Source organism: Rosa chinensis, chromosome 2 (assembly GCF_002994745.2).
Source record: "Rosa chinensis cultivar Old Blush chromosome 2, RchiOBHm-V2, whole genome shotgun sequence".
NCBI classification, from domain to species: Eukaryota; Viridiplantae; Streptophyta; class Magnoliopsida; order Rosales; family Rosaceae; genus Rosa; species Rosa chinensis.
In genome coordinates this window covers 71,431,349-71,449,178 of record NC_037089.1, presented here as the reverse complement: position 1 = coordinate 71,449,178, position 17,830 = coordinate 71,431,349, and the positions used below count along the sequence as shown (strand labels likewise).

Genomic DNA, 17,830 nt, shown 5'->3' with positions numbered 1-17,830 from the left:
ATCAAGTCTTACCTTTAGCAATAACTGGCATAGATTCCATCTCTGCAGCTGCACAACAATAATCACTTGAAGATGGCCTTCTGTTACTTACCAACTTGCTTATTAATTGACAGAACAATATGCAAAACGTGGTGGTAACAGAGACCAGTTCATCCATATATATAGGATACTTAAACCTCAAGAAGCTTCCCATTAAAGCATTCCTTATCGGATTAGGTTTCCTAGTTAGATTCCTAATGTATCACAATCTTGTAGCCTTTCTTGTAGACTAAGCAATAGATTACTATCCTTAATGAACTGATACACTGCTTCATTAAGTCACTAGTATTGATTTACAGCTATATCCATGTTAAACTAGGATTGATATTAAGCTAATCATCATATGATAATATGTGACAAGTCCATATTTGATTCTAACATCATTTATTAGTGTTGCCTAGCATATGCCGTTGTCCCTTGTTATGCAATCAGAAGATGATAATGGGTAGGTTCGGTTCTGTTTATGGCGGTAATCATATTTCCTGGCATGTTTTAGTTATTGCTTGGCTGAGGGTCATACTTTAGTGATGTGACACATCACTAGAGGTACTGATTCTCTTCTTGCTATGTATGCGAACCTTGTGGGCTTCTCTTTGTTTGCCACAATCTATGAAAAGGAAAGAAGACATTTGTGCTGCAGTGCTGCTGTCATGCATGATTTTCATGAAGCCCCAGAAGGACAAACAACTTTTGGGTTCAGCCGGCAACTTCTAAATTTAGTCGATAACTTTCGAAAAGTAACCCACTAAAAAGCCAATTCTCACGTCAGTAAAAGATAGATGTAGTTCAAGCCTATAAATAATTGGCTAGTGTTTGAAACGAATACACAAAAGATCTAAATGGCTTCGGATAAGCCTCATGCTGTTTGTATTCCAGCTCCATCTCAAAGCCACATAAAGGGTGTGCTCAAGTTTGCAAAACTCCTACACCACAGAGGTTTTTATGTCACTTTTGTCAACACAGAGTTCAATCACAAGCGTTTTCTGAAATCTCTAGGCCCTGACTCCTTAGATGGCATCGCTGATTTTCGGTTTCAAACCATTCGGATGGCCTTCCCGATTCTGATCCTGATGCCAATCAAGACTTGACATTACTCTGTGAATCCACGAAGAAATATTGCTTGGCTCCTTTTCATGACATCCTTGTAAAACTCAACAATTCTAATACTAATCCTCCAGTGACTTGCATTGTTTCAGATGGTTTCATGTCATTATTCACCATTACAGCCGCTGAAGAAATTGGAGCCCCCATAGTACTCTTCAATACTGTTGCTGCATCCACTTACATGGGGTTCAAACAATTTCGGACTTTGGTCCAAAAAGGGCTTGCACCATTAAAAGGTGAATGGATAGTACTTAATTAACTATATCTTGAACAGAGTAGAATTTGTTCATATCAAATTTTTCTTTCTTTAACCATTTACTTTGGTTGTTGAAGATGAGAGCTGTCTCACAAATGGTTTCCTGGACAAAGTAATAGATTGGATTCCCGGAATGAAAGATATTCGTTTAAAGGATCTTCCATCCTTTTTTCGAACTACAGATCCAAATGACACCGTCTTTAACTTCGTCATAGAAGTGATGGACAAAGTTCATAAAGCTGATGCACTCGTGTTTCTTACATTTGATGCGTTGGAACAAGATGTTTTGGAGGCTCTATCATCTATATTTGATCCGTCACTTGTTTGTGCAATTGGCCCTCTCGAATTACTTCTCAGTCAGATTCCGGATGACCCTTTGAAGCATATCGGATACAGCCTGTGCAAAGAAGAAATAAAGTGCTTAGAATGGCTGGAGAACAAAGCGCAAAATTCAGTTGTTTATGTGAATTTTGGAAGCATAGCTGTCTTGACACCAAAACAGCTTGTAGAGTTTGGTTGGGGACTTGCAAATACCAAGTTTCATATCTTCTGGGTAATTAGGCCTGATCTTGTTATTGGTGAATCAGCTATTCTGCCGCCTGAGTTGGTAGCTGAAACTAAGGAAAGAGGCCTAATAGCAAGTTGGTGCCCACAGGAGCAAGTCCTTAACCATCCATCAGTTGGTGGATTTTTAACACACTGCGGCTGGAATTCGACCATTGAGAGTCTAACGGCTGGAGTGCCTATGCTCTGTTGGCCATTCTTTGGTGACTAGCAAACAAACTGTTTCTATACTTGTAACAAATGGGGGATCGGAATGGAAATTACCAATGACGTCAAGAGAGACGAAGTAGAGAAGCTTGTTAGGGAGTTAATGGAAGGAGAGAAGGGTAAGAAAATGAAGAGCAAGGTCATGAGTGGAAGAAACTTGTGGAAGAAGCCACGGCTCCAGAGGGTTCTTTGTTCAAAAATTTGGACAATCTAGTGAACCACGTTCTACTGCAGAAAAGTTAAATGTTATCTATGCATTAGAATGATGTAACAGAGACGAAGTAGAGAAGCTTGTTAGAGAGTTAATGGAAGGAAAGGACGGAAAGAAAATGAAAACTAAAATCATGGAATGGAAGAAACTTCCGGAAGAAGTCACAGCTCCCGATGGTTCTTCATTCACAAACCTTGACAATTTGGTGAATCGAATTCTGTTACAGAAAAGATAGACGTTGCCAATCTTATTTGTCGCTTACTGGTCTGTCTTTGCCGAGCCTCAGGGTCTGTGTTTCCGTTGGTTTTTTTTGTTTTAGACTTTTCACTCTTCGCTTGTTAAGGGTTGTGATAAGCTTGTTGCTTGCCGCTTGTTGCTTGTTGCTTTGTTAGTTTTTATGCAAGCTGTCATTTTACATGAGTGCTTTGGGAATGATAGTTCTTATTGTGTAATCTTTCTTTTACTAGAGGGTGTGTGATTGTAGATACTGCCATGGAGCCCAATATCTCTCTGCTGTTCTATGAATGTGAAAAGATAAAATTACCTATATGTTAGAAGTCCTCCTGATTTTCTGGATTTATAAACAGCATGTGATGCGCATTTTTATGTTCTTTTGAGCAAAGTTGGTATACTGCTTGTAATTGGGTTGATAAGCTTCACGGTGTCCTGATTTCTGGAACTAATATGCTTTTATAAGCATATTGATTGATCATCTGCCATGCATTTTTGTTATATATAAGTTTTTTAAATAAGTTGGATTGATATATAGACTAGGTTTTTTCGAACAACAAGTCCAAGTTTAAAGCTGAAGCTTATTGAAGAAGAAATTACAGAAAACTGGAAAAGAAGAACAGAGGAAGTGAGAGAAAACATTGTTACCGACGTGAAAATGGATCGGAGAATAACAAAGCTATATATGATGTCAACTAATACAGGTTAAATCAATGAATTAAAAAGCGCGCCTCCTGAGGCTCAAACAGCGATTTCCTGGCCTGAAATTCAGTGTGTTTCAGTGGCTATGTGACGACGCTGGTGAGGCGTCCTCCAAGGCGCTAAAGGCGTACGAGCAGAAAAAACTGAAAAGTGACATCGTTTGAAACAGATCGGGTTTAAAGGCTTTCTTGGTCACGACCCCAGGGCCATTAAGTGTGTGAGATCCAATTTCAGTCCTCTTTGTTCCAAAAGGTACCAAATTCGATCCCTAACCCAGAGTTCGAGTTAGGAGTTTGATTTCGATTCGCAGCAGTCAATTTGAGCTTGATTGGAGGTCGATTCGCAGCAGGCTATTTGAAGGTATTGGAGTTGGATACTTGGATTCGCAACAGGCCATTTGAACTTTTGAAGGTATGATTCCTTATTTCCCGATTTCAGGTTGTTCCCGATTTCCTGTCTAGACAATCATATATGTCCAGTAACCCCATTAATTTGGTTGCAATAGTTTGCATATTTTGATCTTTTAGATATTCTTGTTTGTGGGTTACTGTCAATTTTGCAGATTTTGTGATCACATTGGAATTGATTTAGATTTTGTTGGATTCAGTTTGAGTTTTGAGTTTGGTTACTGTCAATGTTCTTGGTCCAGATATTAATAGCAGCAGGAAGATATTGATTGCAGCAGGAAGATATTGATTGCAGCGGGAAGATATTGATTGTCTCTTGTGTATATATAATACACAAGAAGATATTGATTGTCTCTTAGTTCTCGGTCCAGTTATTATATAATTCTAGTTATTGATAGCAGCAGGAAGATATTGATTGTCTCTTGTGTATGATACCAATTATATAATACCAGTAGAGTCCAGTACCAGTTATTGATAGCTGCCCGAAATAGTCATGTTGTGATTTTTGGCAGATTGTATGATTTTGTGTAATAACAATAGTCATGTTGTTGATTATTGTTTTAATATTGATATTTGCCATATTTCAGTCTTTTGTGAATAAATTAGCTGATTAAGATGTTGGATTCTTTGGTCGATTACATTGACATGTTGGCTGTTCATTTTACAGATGTTCCTGTTGCAGTCCAGGTTGAGAGTCTTCACTGTTTTTTCTCTCTGTGTCTTCAATCAGAACTTTGATTGCCAATTCAATTTCTCGCTGAATTTCCATCTCTTCTTGTTCCATTGGCTAGTTGTAACCAGGTTGGGTCTTTTGCCTTTTCTTTGGTTAACTAGTTGAAGTTGTATGTACTTGCAGTGGACCTTTTCTTCTCTCAAGTGTCTTGATTATCATTTGTTACCATCCTGCATGCCTTTTCTACTTTGTTAAGATCATCTTTTATTGTCTATCATGTCATTTGGCCAAATGCTTGTCATTCTTTTATACTAATAATGTGGTATATATAAGAGTAATAATGACATCAATATATGTCTTTTATACGTAAGACTTACGCCTTACGCCTTAAGGCGAACGCCTTCTTGAGGCTCACCAAAAAACGCCTCAGCCTACTCCTCAGCGTTTTAAAACATTGGGTTAAATTACCTCTCTATCCTTAACACTCCCCCCTTCAACCATATGCATGGGTACAAACATATGGTTGGAACTAATTTGAAAAGAAAATTCCCACATAAAATCTTCAACTAATGTGCTTCTTGAACTCTGGGAAAATGGTAGAACTGGTGCTTTTTCAATGCAACTCACAGCTCTGCAAGCAATGCAATTAAAATGACAAAATGTGTCAATATGAGTTGTGTGACCACTTTGTTCATAGAAACAAAAGCCTTAAGCATAGCCTTCTTGTTCAAACCAAACTTGATGCAGCAGATGGAATACTACAGATTAAGATAAGCCTGTGGGAGAGGTAGATGCAGCAGATGGCAGCAAAGAGACCCCTGCTAATGAACCTGAAGTAAAGAAGCATGAGCACTCATATGTTGCCGGAGTATGTCATCAGCTTCAGAGCTACTACTTGCTTGAAATAGCTGTAGAAGACTCGGGAACCAATTAGAAAACCAACTTCACCTTGGAATCTTGGATGCCAATTCCAATTCCAATATATCAGTGTACTTTCAAAGTTCTTGCCTCAACCTAGCATTGCTTTGATCAACAGGCTAGGTATCATAAGGCCCACAGAGAGAAGATCTCAATGAGTGAACTAACAAGTATCATACCCTGCATCGTCTTCTATGCTTTCCCTGAATTCCTTGTAAACAATTATACTATCTCACTTGTTTGGTCAGAACCATCCCATCCAAAAACATAGAAACAAAAAAAACCTGCAATATTCAACTAAATCTTCTTCAACTTTATTCAATTCTTCTTCTGCAACTTCAAACTATATACAACTAATTCATCTACTCTTCAAAATCCAATCAATTCATCTTCTTCACACTTCTTCTTTCAACACTCAATCAGTTCTTCTTGTTCAAACTATATACAATTAATTCATCTGCTCTTCAAAATCCAATCAATTCGTCTTCTTCAAAATTCACTTCTTCTTTCAACATTCAATCAATTCTTCTTCTTTAAATATACACAACTAACTCTTCTACTCATGCAAAATTCCATCAATTCTTCTTCTTCGAAATTCAACTATACATTCATAATGGACGGATGAAAACTGGACTTAAAAACCAAGTACAGAGCTTCCATGATAGACAATACCTCATGAGTAGAAAAGAGAGAGGTGCCAATCGGAATGAAATTACCAAACTCTTTGTGATTAACATGGACATGAGTCCTCACAGCAAGCGAAATTGAGCATCAGACTGTCCGAATGAAAGCCATCGAATTGGTCCAAAAGCCTCACAAGCTCCACATCATCGACTTCGAGCTGCTTCACACCGTCTCGGGCAAAGAGTACATCACTCTGGATCAATTGAGGCATGAAAATACAGGCGGAAGAGAGGCTTCCAATGATAAGCAAGAACATCTGGGTCACCGATAGACTTGAGCTCCTGATACCATAAAAGATGAAGCTTATTAAAGAAGAAATTACAAAAAAACTGGCAAAGAAGAAGAACAGAGGAAGCGGGAGAAAAGTTGGGATATTACATTGTTACCCACGTGAAAATAGATCGGAGAATTACAAAGCTGTATATGATATCACTAACACCGGTGAAATTACCTATCCATCCCTAACACAAGTGACATCATGTTCAACTTCACCATGGATGATGGATAGCTGCATAAGCTTTGGCACTTGTATTTGTTACTTTTGATGCATGCGTTAGAATATTTGAATAGGGAAAAATTGTAAGAACAATACATGAAATGTTGGCCACTCTGAAGTTCGGTACATCAAGTTTCAAATAATTAAGATCGGTACATGAAGTTGCAATCCCAACACACTTTAAGTATATGCTGTTACATCCTCGGTTAGTCAATGTGATTTTGGTCAAATTTGTAAGGGCAAATCCGTCTCTTCAAGGATTGATAAAAATAAACAAAATTGCAAAAGAAGAAGAAGGAGAAAAAAAAATCAAATTTGGGTGTCAAAATCAAACCTTGATATCGGGGAGGGAGGGAGGGAGGAAGAAGAAGAAGGAGGAGGAGGAGGAGAAGAAAATTAGATTTAGGTGTCCAAATCAAACCTTGGTATCATGGAGGGAAGGAGGGAGGAAGAAGAATGAGGAGGATGAGAAGAAAATCATATTTGGGTGTCCAAACCAAACCTTGATATCGGGGAGGGACGGAGGGACGGAGGAAGAAGAAGGAAAAAGAAGAAGGAGAAGGGGTACCCAGATTTGGGTGTCCAAATCAGAGAGAGATGAAAACCCAAAATCACCCTTTGAAAATTGAAGAATTGGTTAGGTTTAACGATGTTATTGACGTTATGTACTAAAAGTGTGTCGGAATTGCAACTTCATGTACTGATCTTACCGAACTTTATAGTGGCCAACATTTCATGCACCGTTCTTAATTTTTTTTTTCTTTGAATAAACTAGATATTTCGGAAGCTCTCTCAACTATATATGGTTGAGATTGAGTTTGTCTGGGCTTATACGGAGAACGGTGTTGAAGCATTCAACGATGATAAATTTAAGGAGTTATGCTCTAAACAATTAAGAGAAAAATTAACTGGAACAAAAACTTCTCATGCTAAGAAATTTCAAGTGAGCTTGCAAGGTTGCTACCCCGTGTGTCAGGAATAGAACAAGTACGGTAAAGCTTAATCTTTTATTATTCCTTGCAACTTTTTGGGAAATTTCTTTTGATTTTCTTTGGTTGCTTTGATTTTTATTTTATTTTTGGCCATTTTGTTTTATTTAAGGATTTGATTTACATGTTCCCTCCTCTCTTGTTACTTTTGTTTTTCTATATTTACTTTAATAAATATCTCGGTTTGCTGAGGCTCGCAAAAACAAATAAAAATAATAATAATAATAATAAGAAAATTTACTAAAAAGAAATCGAATTACTTCACAATCGGATTCCAAATGACCCTTTGGCACCTTAGGGATGCAGCATGTGGAAAGAAGAAATCGAATGCCTCATTTATGGGATGCTCGTATAGCTGAAGAATAATGCTCCAAATTAGGGCTGGCCTGAGTCGGTTCTACACTTTCAAGTCCAGAAACCGGAACCGGAACCGAGATGACATAATCGGTTCGGGTATGCTGTTTTTTTTATTAAGAACCGATATGGAACCGAACCGACCATATTCGGGTCGGTTTCTCGGTTTTTCGGTTCCAAGATCAGTTCGGGTCCTGTGAAGGTTTTTCGGTTTCGGTTCCAAGTTCGGTTCAGTCCAAGTTCGGTTCCTCGGTTTTTCCATACAGAAAAACTGTTTTTCAGCATTTTTCAGTCTCCAGCTTCCAGTTTTCCTGATTTCCATACATACATTCAAATGATTCAATATTGCAAATACCATTCACTCATAAAACTCAACAATCAACATCAACATAACAAATTAGAAATTTCTAGCAAACTCCCAAACTCTCAAAGCATGAAACTGATCGAAGCATTAAACCATCAAACACACAAAATATTGAAACTGCATCAATTTGCAGCAAACTAAAATACTGAAACAAACCAACTAAAATGAAACAAACCAACTAAAATTGAAACAAACTGAAACAAACCAACTAAAATTGAAACAAACTGAAACAACCAACTAAAATTGAAAAAGTTGAAAAAGTTCATGAATGATCAATATTTCATCAAAGTGCATTACTGCAAACAATCAAACATTTCCAGCATGGCTTCCTCAGTTCCTCTTCATCAATGCAACAAGGCTTCCAGCCTTCCATCAATAGATTCAATACCAAATCTGCATACAAAATAACAAATCTAAAATCAATGATATTAGGATAACTTAAAAAAAAATTGAACTTCAAATGAAGCAAAAATGTTCAGACCTTTATGCATCCTTGATTGTTGATGAATTGCATCATTTTTATGCCTTTTCTTCTTGATAAAGGCAGCAAGCTGCAAGCGTATGTACAACCTCAATACCTTCTGGCCTGAAATGAAGACACCAAGCAATTTTGTTAAGCAATATTTCCTGGCCTCAAAACAGATGCAATATATTTTTTTCATTAACAGTTAACAAACAAAAAAACTGAGCAAAACAGATGCAATATATTTTTTTCATTAACAGTTAACAAACAACAAAACTGAGCAAAACAGATGCAATATATTTTGAATTAATAAAAACAATTTCTTAAGTACAACCAAACCAAAATTTAGATCAATTTTGAAATCATAAAAAACAATGGATGAGCTTAGCTACCTGCAATGATGGTGGCTTGAGTTGAGCTCTAAGATCCCGTTTTGCAAATGTAACTATGAATGCAGCTTCCTTTTTCTTTGCTTTCTCCAACTGGTGGGAAAAAAAATTAAAAATTAAAAGATGAACAAAAGCTGGAGATTACTGATGACTAATAAAGGAACGATGAACACAAACCTGAAATGCAGAATGCCACTTCTGAACCTCAGATTTTGCAGCATCATATTCCATCTGTAACCAAGAAGATCATAATTTAATATATGAGAGAAGAATTAGAATGTAGGTACAACCATATAACACATATAATGGTGGTGCATGCATCAAGAGGTGCCATGAATCATGCATGTGACTAGAAGGAATTACATTTGACATGATTTTTAAAATTACACACTAGTAAGCATTAGATTTTCCAACTAGATGGAATTTGATGTCACATGAGTGATATATCACTAACTGTAGAAGGATAATGAAGAGATAGAAACGAGGGGAAATGAAATATGATACATACTTGGCACTTTGCAAGATCATCCTTAGATAGTAATGAAGACTGCAAAACAAATTCATTGTCATAATCAATTTAGGCCCTCCTGAATATTCAATGCAAAACCAACTGCCCAAGGTATAGAAGTTTGATCAGTAAATTATAAACCATTCTAGATTTCAGAGTACCTCTCACGCAGAGACAAAATCATTCCTGTTGCAACACCAGGAGCAATTTCTTCAACTTTTGAATTAACCTACATTGTAAATAAATCACTATCTTTCTCTAAGGGACTAAACAATAACCGAACGATAAGCAATGCATATATCAGATGGGTGCTCTAACCCAGTAAGCAAAAACCATCAAAAATTGAAACTTTGAAACAAACAAGAACAAAGTTTGAATTTTTATACCACAAATCTTGATGGGTGCTCTAACAAATTGGGTTGTTGCAAGAAGATATCTTTAGAGGTAGAGCAGAGTTGTCGGATCTCGGACTCCAATAGCTGCACGCCTGCACCTGCTTTCCGGGTCGGCCTCGGACTTCAAGAAGACGGCTGAAAGATCAAAGACTGAAACTTGAAGAGAGAAGAAGAAGAAGAAGATGAAGGAGAAGGATAAGATAGGGAGTGAAAGAAATGCATGAGACTGGGGTCCAGACTTACATTGATGGAGGTCGAAGATGGGGATGCATCAACCAAATCGCAGATGGCTAACAGCCCAACACAAATCGAAGACGCGATGGTCTTGCTCGTCGGGGCTGCATCCGATCTTTGAGGGCGATCGTCTTGGTCGTCTGGCTTTTGAATCTTTTGATCGCCTTGGTCGTCTGGGTTAGAGAATGGAGAGTTGGGGTTTTGAGAGGCAGTGAGCGATAGAGAGAGGCAGTGGGCGATAGAGAGAACTAGAGAAATTTTAGGGTTTTGAACTTTTGATCGAATGGATAGATCGGAATCATCGGGGCCTCATCAAATGAGAATGGGTTTATTTTAGAGAAATAAGCTCGGCCCTTATATCCACTTATACACTGACATATGTATTTCGGTTCCAAGGGTGTTTTAAAAACAAGAACCGGAACCGAACCGATAATACTTCATTAGGAACCGAACCGAGCAAAATGTAAATATATATACCCTAAAACCGAACCGAACCGGATTTTTCGGTGGTTCGGTTCGGTGCGGTTCCTTCGGTTTTTCGGTTTGCCAGGCCAGCCCTACTCCAAATTCAGTTGTTAATTATGTGAATTTTGGTAGGGCAGCAGTCGATCTTGACAGCAAAACAGCTTGTAGAGTTTGGTTATGGACTTGTAGGGTTTCTTCATTGGTAACTAGGCCTCATTTATCATTTATGGTGAAATGACTATTTGCCACCTGAGTGTAATACATCTGCATGAGGTCTCAGCAGCACCCAAGTGACAATGAACTCCAGTACAGAGGATCACAACCACAATCTGCACCTGTATGCTGTATGTACATACACTACAACAATTTTCCCCAAGTGAATGAACTCGAGTATATATACCAGCAAACAAGAACTTACAGAGCCCGACGCCAGACCAAAAATGCAGCAAGCTCAGGAATCTTGTCCTAACTATAAAACTGATGTCGCAGAGTCGCATCAGTAGCAGTCTACAAGGACATGTCCACTTGCAAACACATGCATGTATACACGAAACCTCAGTGTAAACGTTGTAATCAGGCAAATATTCAATACACAAAGCTTTTCTGCAAATTTTCGCTTGTTATCTCAATTTTCTCAAACCAAAAAAAAAAAAAAAAATTCTCAAGTTTCTTTACAGAGCTTGCTGCTGAAACCAAAGAATAGCAACTTGTCAAGTTGGTATCCACAAGAGCAAGTGCATAAGGATCCATTAGTCGGTGGGTTTCTTACACAATGCGGTTGGAATTCGACCATCAAGAGTTTGACAGCTGGAGTGCCTATGTGGGATGGTTCTCTCAATAATGTGTTGTACTTGAGATGCATGGAGTTGGAATACACCAATATATTGGTGTGTTTGTAATGGTGCTTACTCAATAATAATCGGTGTATGTGTTTGTTGTACTGCTCACTCAGTAATATACAAATTATTGGTGTACGTGTTTGTAGTAGCACTCATTGGTTATTTCAGCACCTGAATGTCCTCTCTTTACCTCCAAGGGATAAAAATTATTGGCCAGGTTATTGGTTATGAGCAGGCATGCAATAATACACTCGTTTATACAAAGGATAAACCTCCATCTCTAGCAGAAGCAACCTGCAATAATACATTCAAGTACTGACTACTGACCATGCATGAGGAATAGATAGGACATTCTGGTGGTGAAATTACCTAACTATACGTAACCGAAACTCATTGTACAATAATTGCAATTACCTAACAGCTCGTTGCCTCTGTCTTGACTCTTGACCACATGGTACTATTGCCTCTGTTTGTGGCCATAATAACAAAGACAACATCATTATGTATAAAGCAAGATGATCAGAGGATCTTAATGTCAAGCAAAAGGGAAGGCTGACATCAAGAAATACAAAGGAAAGCAAAGAAAAGGTGAGAGCTGTTTAAGTAAAATCCCTATTTGTGTGTCTAACTCAAATTTTAGGTTACTTGACTTAGGGGTAATAGAGTTAAATTAGAATGATATAGATTCCTATTCAATGTATGATTACCTTTCCTTGTATGATTCAGATTCTATGTATTGTAATCCTCTATATAAAGAGACCTCTATTATCAATGAGAATACACAGCAATTTTTTGTCAATTCCTGTTTCTCTAAAACACGTTATCAGCACGAGCCCCAACCCTATCCTTAAAAACCAAAACCTTAAAAGCCGAAAATACTTCACCGGATTAGCCTCGCCAGTGATACCACTGCCCCCGCAGTCCCCGCATCGCAACTCAATGCTAATCCTATAAGGTTAGCCTCGCTGCCCCTGTAGCGCCCACAAGCCATCCTTACCTTCTGCCCCCCCCCCCCCCGAACACTTGCCTTTCCATGCGAACGCTCTCCTTCCCTCGGCATCTCCGCAGCGACCTCTCGGCGTCTCCACAGCAGCCTCGCGGCATCACAGCATCTTCGCGGCATCCCCGCACAGCCCAGCTTAGCTCCGGCCACCAACTTTGGTCACCAGATTCCGGCAACTTTTCAAAATAAAATTTTCTAAAAGTTCCCGTTTTTGAAGTTTTTCATCCATTTCTTCTTTGCTCGGGGACTTGTAACCTCCCTTCTTCTACCCCCCCCCCTCTTCTTCATCGAGGAGACCAAAAAGCCGAACTGTGAGGGTTCGTACTCACTACAAGCTTGAAGCTTGTAGAGTACTCCAAACTTAGATTTTGTTGAGATAAAACGATTGGCCACAAACATCATTGTTCTGATCTAATCCAACCCCTCTTGGAATTGAATTTCTTGGAAGCGACTACGCTTGGAAATTCCTTATTTCTTGGAAGTGACTGTGCTCAGAAATGTTTATTGTTTTCATGGTAGCCTATTTCGCTCCAAAACTAAACCTATTTTCTTGTTGTTTTTCAGGATGAGTAACTTGAACAAGTTGAGCTTCACTCCACTAGAGACAATAAGCGCAGGATATCACAAGTGGGTCCGTGATGAGCGTCAGCATCTTAAAACTGATGGGATCTTGAGTACGATCCTAGAGGCAAGTCAGGACGTGTTTACTCCTCAACAAGCTACTGCTTTTGAAGCAAATAGAGCTACGAGAGATGTGAATGAAGCTAAAGCCATCATTCTCATGACAAGGCACATGAATGACACGCTCCAGAATGAGTACCTCAATGAGGAAGACCCAAGGAAACTATGGGTAGAACTCGAGCAGCGTTTTGGCAACGCCTATGACTCCCTGCTTCCAGACTTAGAAGTGAGATGGCATAGCCTTTGCTTATGTGATTTCAAGTCCGTACTTGACTACGATTCGGAAGCACTTCGTATCAAGTCTTTGATGGAATTCTGTGGGCAGAAAATTACTGATACAATGTTGATCGAAAGACTCTCTCTACCTTCCCCGTCTCTACAGTGATGGTAGCCAAGAACTATCGGATTGATGTCAAGGCTAGACACATCACAAGATTTCATGAGCTCATTGGTGCCATGAACGTGGCTGAAAAGCACGATAACATACTTATGAACAACTATAACTCTAGACCCGTGGGAGCCAAGTCAATTCCGGAGTCTAATTATAGTCGCGCCCCTAAGAAAGGTCGCAAGGAGCGAAACCCTAAGGATAGGGATAATTCTCGCCCTAAAGAAGAAGGAAACTGCCAAGATAGGCGTGCACGGAACCGTGGTGGTAAATGTGTGAAGAGAGAGGAGCCAAGCCTCCGGTTATGGTGGTGACGCCACCAAGGGAAGAAACCATCCCCAAAACGCTTCTAAACCACCTCAATCAAGGGAACCTGACCATAAAGATGCTTGTCTTAGATGTGGACTACCTAGACATTGGGCAAGAGCATGTAAAGCATCCCAGAATGTTGCAAACTCATACAAGATGTATCGTGAAGCAAGGGAGGAAAATTACATGGAACAAGAAGATCAAGGTGGCTATCTCGATCTAAGGGTGGAAGACTTCAAAGATCAAAACCCAGAAACTAGCGATTTTGATTAAGTCTTTTTTTTTTATTTTCCAAGAGATGTAGGCAATTGCCATATTATTTTTGTAGTAGTTGTCAATAGTTTAATATTTCTTCAAAGTAGGCGTACTCAATAAAAATGTGATGTCTATGAAGGTTTTGAGATTAGTGGTACTTAAGAGAGCCTTGCTCCACCAACATCTCTCTACTCACCTAGTCACATTTGCGTTGGAATTACCGAAAGAAGTTAGACAACTACCATTGTTTTGCATTAGCTGGTTTTTGGATTATATTTTCTCTAATGAAAGAGACAATGATGTAATCTCGTTGGCTTATTAATAAAAGTTGAGTTCTTTTCTTTATGACTCCTTTTTAATTATGAGCTTTTCTTCTAGGAATGGATTTTGGAAAACTACAATATCTTGCGGATAGTTCCACTACGCACACTATTCTACGCCCTAGGCAATTATTCTTAGAGATGTTACCTACACATTCCTTTGTGACTACGATGGCTGGGCCATCAGGTTTAGTTCAAGGACATGGAATGACCCAATTCCTATTGCCAAATGGCACCTTGATTAAAGTCGCAGAAGCTCTCTATGCTCCTAAGGCAAATCGAACCTTATTGAACTTTAAAGATATAAGAGGCAACGACTTCCATGTTGAAACGCATACTGAGAATGGAAAAGAGTTCCTTTGCATTACCTCTAATAATTGCGGATGAAACCGCATCTTAGAGAAGCTTATGTGTCAATCTAGTGGACTTTATGTCACCACAATTCGACCAATTGAATCCAATAATGTCATAAGAGAAGATCTCTTAGATTCTAATACTTACTAGCTTTGGCATGACAGACTAGGACATCCTGATCGTGATATGATGCTCTGTATACTAAAGACTTCACACGAACATCCATTCTTCAGAGTGAGAAGAAGCAAGAATCGAAAACTGATTCTCAGACTTAGTAAGATAGTAGCCACCACAGCATCTGGCGCTGCAGCTATCTTAGGACGCCATAGGGCCACCTAAGTCCCATGTGAAAACACCATAAATGGCGCTACCCATGGCCATGCCGCCATGGATGATTCTCCCCATGGTCAAGACGCCATGGATGCCAATTTCCATGGCTCCAACGCAATGATGGGTGATGTAGTCACACATTTTGTTTCTAATAGCACCACGGACGCTCAGGCCCAACCAAAATTCTCATTGGTTGCTTCTAAGGACCCTAGCTCATTCTGCAAAACCTGTTCCATCGGGAAATTAGGATCGAGACTGTCCTACGCAAAGTATCCCAAAATACTCATTCTGTTCTTACAGAGAATCCAAAGGGATATCTGTGGAACAATTCAACCATCATGCAGACCTTTTAAATACTTTATGGTATTGGTTGATGCATCGAGACCCTGGTCACATGTTGCACTGTTGTCCACTTGAAATACTGCTTATGCTAAACTCCTCACCCAGATTATCCGTCTATGGGCTCACTCTTGATAATGCTAGGAAGTTTATATCGAAAACATTCAATGACTATTGCATGTCACTGGGGATTGATGTAGAGCATCCAGTTCCCCATGTCCATACCCAAAATGGTCTCGCAGAAGCCGCTATCAAATGACTGCAAATGATAGCACGGACATTGGTTATGCACACCAATCTCCCTGTTTCTGCTAGGGGATATGCAATATTGCATGCAGCGACGCAAATTTGTCTACGACCCACTGCAACCCAATCTTACTATGCATTACAGCTAGTGACTGGGTACGAGCCTGATGTCTCACACTTACGCATTTTTGGGTGTGATATTTATGTGCCTATTACGCAGCCACAACGTACTAAGATGGGTCCACAACGACGAATGGGAATCTATGTTGGCTATGAATCTTCAACTATCGTCTGCTATCTTGAACCCTTGATAGGCGATCTTTTTACCACTAGATTTACTGATTGTCACTTTGATGATACAGTCTTTCCGTCGTTAGGGGGAGATAAGAACACAGATGTTCAATAGGAACAACAGGAATTGTCGTGGTCTGTCCCCACTATGTCTCATCTCGATCCTCGTACCTCACAGTCCAAACTTGAAGTGCGACGAATAATCGAGCTCCAGAATGTAGCAGACACTCTGCCTAATGAGTTTTCTGATGTTGCTAAAGTGACGAGATCACACATACCTACTACAAACGTGTCTGCAAGGATCGATGTCCGAAATACTGGACATAACGCCACTCCTGTGACACCAAGAGATGGCGCCATTGCCTAGAATGGCAATGATGTGGAGTCTATGACCGCAGGTCTCGTGAGGAAGTGAGGTAGACCAATTGGTTCGAAGGATACTTGCCCTAGAAAGAGAGCGAATGAGGCACAAACGAATCTTTTGATCATCAATACTCAAAATCCGTCTCATGAGAATGTTCCAGATTATGGTTATGTCCAAGAGATATTATTGGGGGACGCCTCAATGTCAGAACCTATCCCTAACTATGTAGAGATCTCTGTCAATTACACTAGTGTACATGGGACGTGGGAAAGAATCTTCATCATCGTTGATGATATATTCACGTACTCAGTAGCGTGTGTGATTAATGAGACCGATGATATCGAACCACTCTCCGTTGATGAATGCCAACATAGAGCTGATTGGTCAAAATGGAAAGATGTGATCCAGACAGAACTTGATTCTCTAGTGAAAAGAAAGGTATTTAGCAAAGTTATACCAATACTGCCCAACACCAAACTAGTTGGTAATAAATGGGTATTCGTTAGAAAGCGTAATGAGAGAAACGAGATTGTAAGGTACAAAGCTTGCCTTGTGGCGCAAGGCTTCTCACAGCGCCCTGGAATAGACTACAAGGAGACCTATTCTCCCGTAATGGACGTCATAACGTTCCGCTACCTTGTCAGTTTCGTAGTTTCTGAAAAACTGAACATGTAGCTTATGGATGTGGTTACTGCATATCTATATGGGGATCTAGATACAAAAATATACATATAAAGGTCCCAGATGGACTTCAGTTACCCAAATCAAGTAGCTCTAAACCACGGAGCACTTTCACAATTAGATTGAAACACTCACTATATGGATTGAAACAATCCGGATGGATGTGATATAACTGTCTGAGTGACTACTTGATTGGTAAGGGATATGTCAACAATGAACTATGCCCATGTGTGTTCATAAAAAGGACAAGTTTCAGATTTGAAATAGTGGCGGTTTATGTCGATGACATAAACATAATTAGCACCCTTAAAGAGTTAAGGGAAACCGTTGAACACTTGACATCTGAGTTTGAGATGAAAGATCTTGGGAAAACACAGTTTGGAACTTGAGCACCGTAAAAATGGTATCCTAATTCATTAATCAGCTTCTACCCAAAAGATGCTTAGGCGTTTCAACACTGACAAGATTAAGCCTTCAAGCACCCCAATGGTCGTCTGTAGTCTTGATCCAAAGAATGATCCATTTCGTCTAAAGGATGATGATGAAGAAGTGCTAGAGGCAGAAGTGCCCTACCTAAGTGCAATAAGCACATTATTGTACTTAGCATAATGCACAAGACCGGACATAGCATTCGCTGTGAACTTGCTAGCTAGATATAGCTCTGCGCCAACACGACGCCATTGGACTAGTGTTAAGGATATCTTTCGCTACCTAAGTGGTACGATAGATATGGGCTTGTTCTATCCCTATAGAGAGAAGATGGATTCGGACCCATCA

General features: G+C 39.4%; 1 long non-coding RNA gene and 1 pseudogene across 1 annotated transcript; one reads left to right on the top strand and one right to left on the bottom strand.

Moving 5' to 3' along the window:
* The first annotated feature begins 878 nt into the window (after positions 1-878).
* LOC112188862 lies at positions 879-2,616 on the top strand (annotated as a pseudogene).
* Positions 2,617-9,094: 6,478 nt separating this feature from the next.
* On the bottom strand, positions 9,095-9,758 carry LOC121051974. Its single transcript, XR_005807672.1, has 4 exons — positions 9,721-9,758; positions 9,560-9,598; positions 9,229-9,282; positions 9,095-9,144 (listed from the first exon to the last, which is right to left on the bottom strand). It is a non-coding gene; the product is annotated as an uncharacterized LOC121051974 (long non-coding RNA).
* Between the last annotated feature and the right edge of the window lie 8,072 nt (positions 9,759-17,830).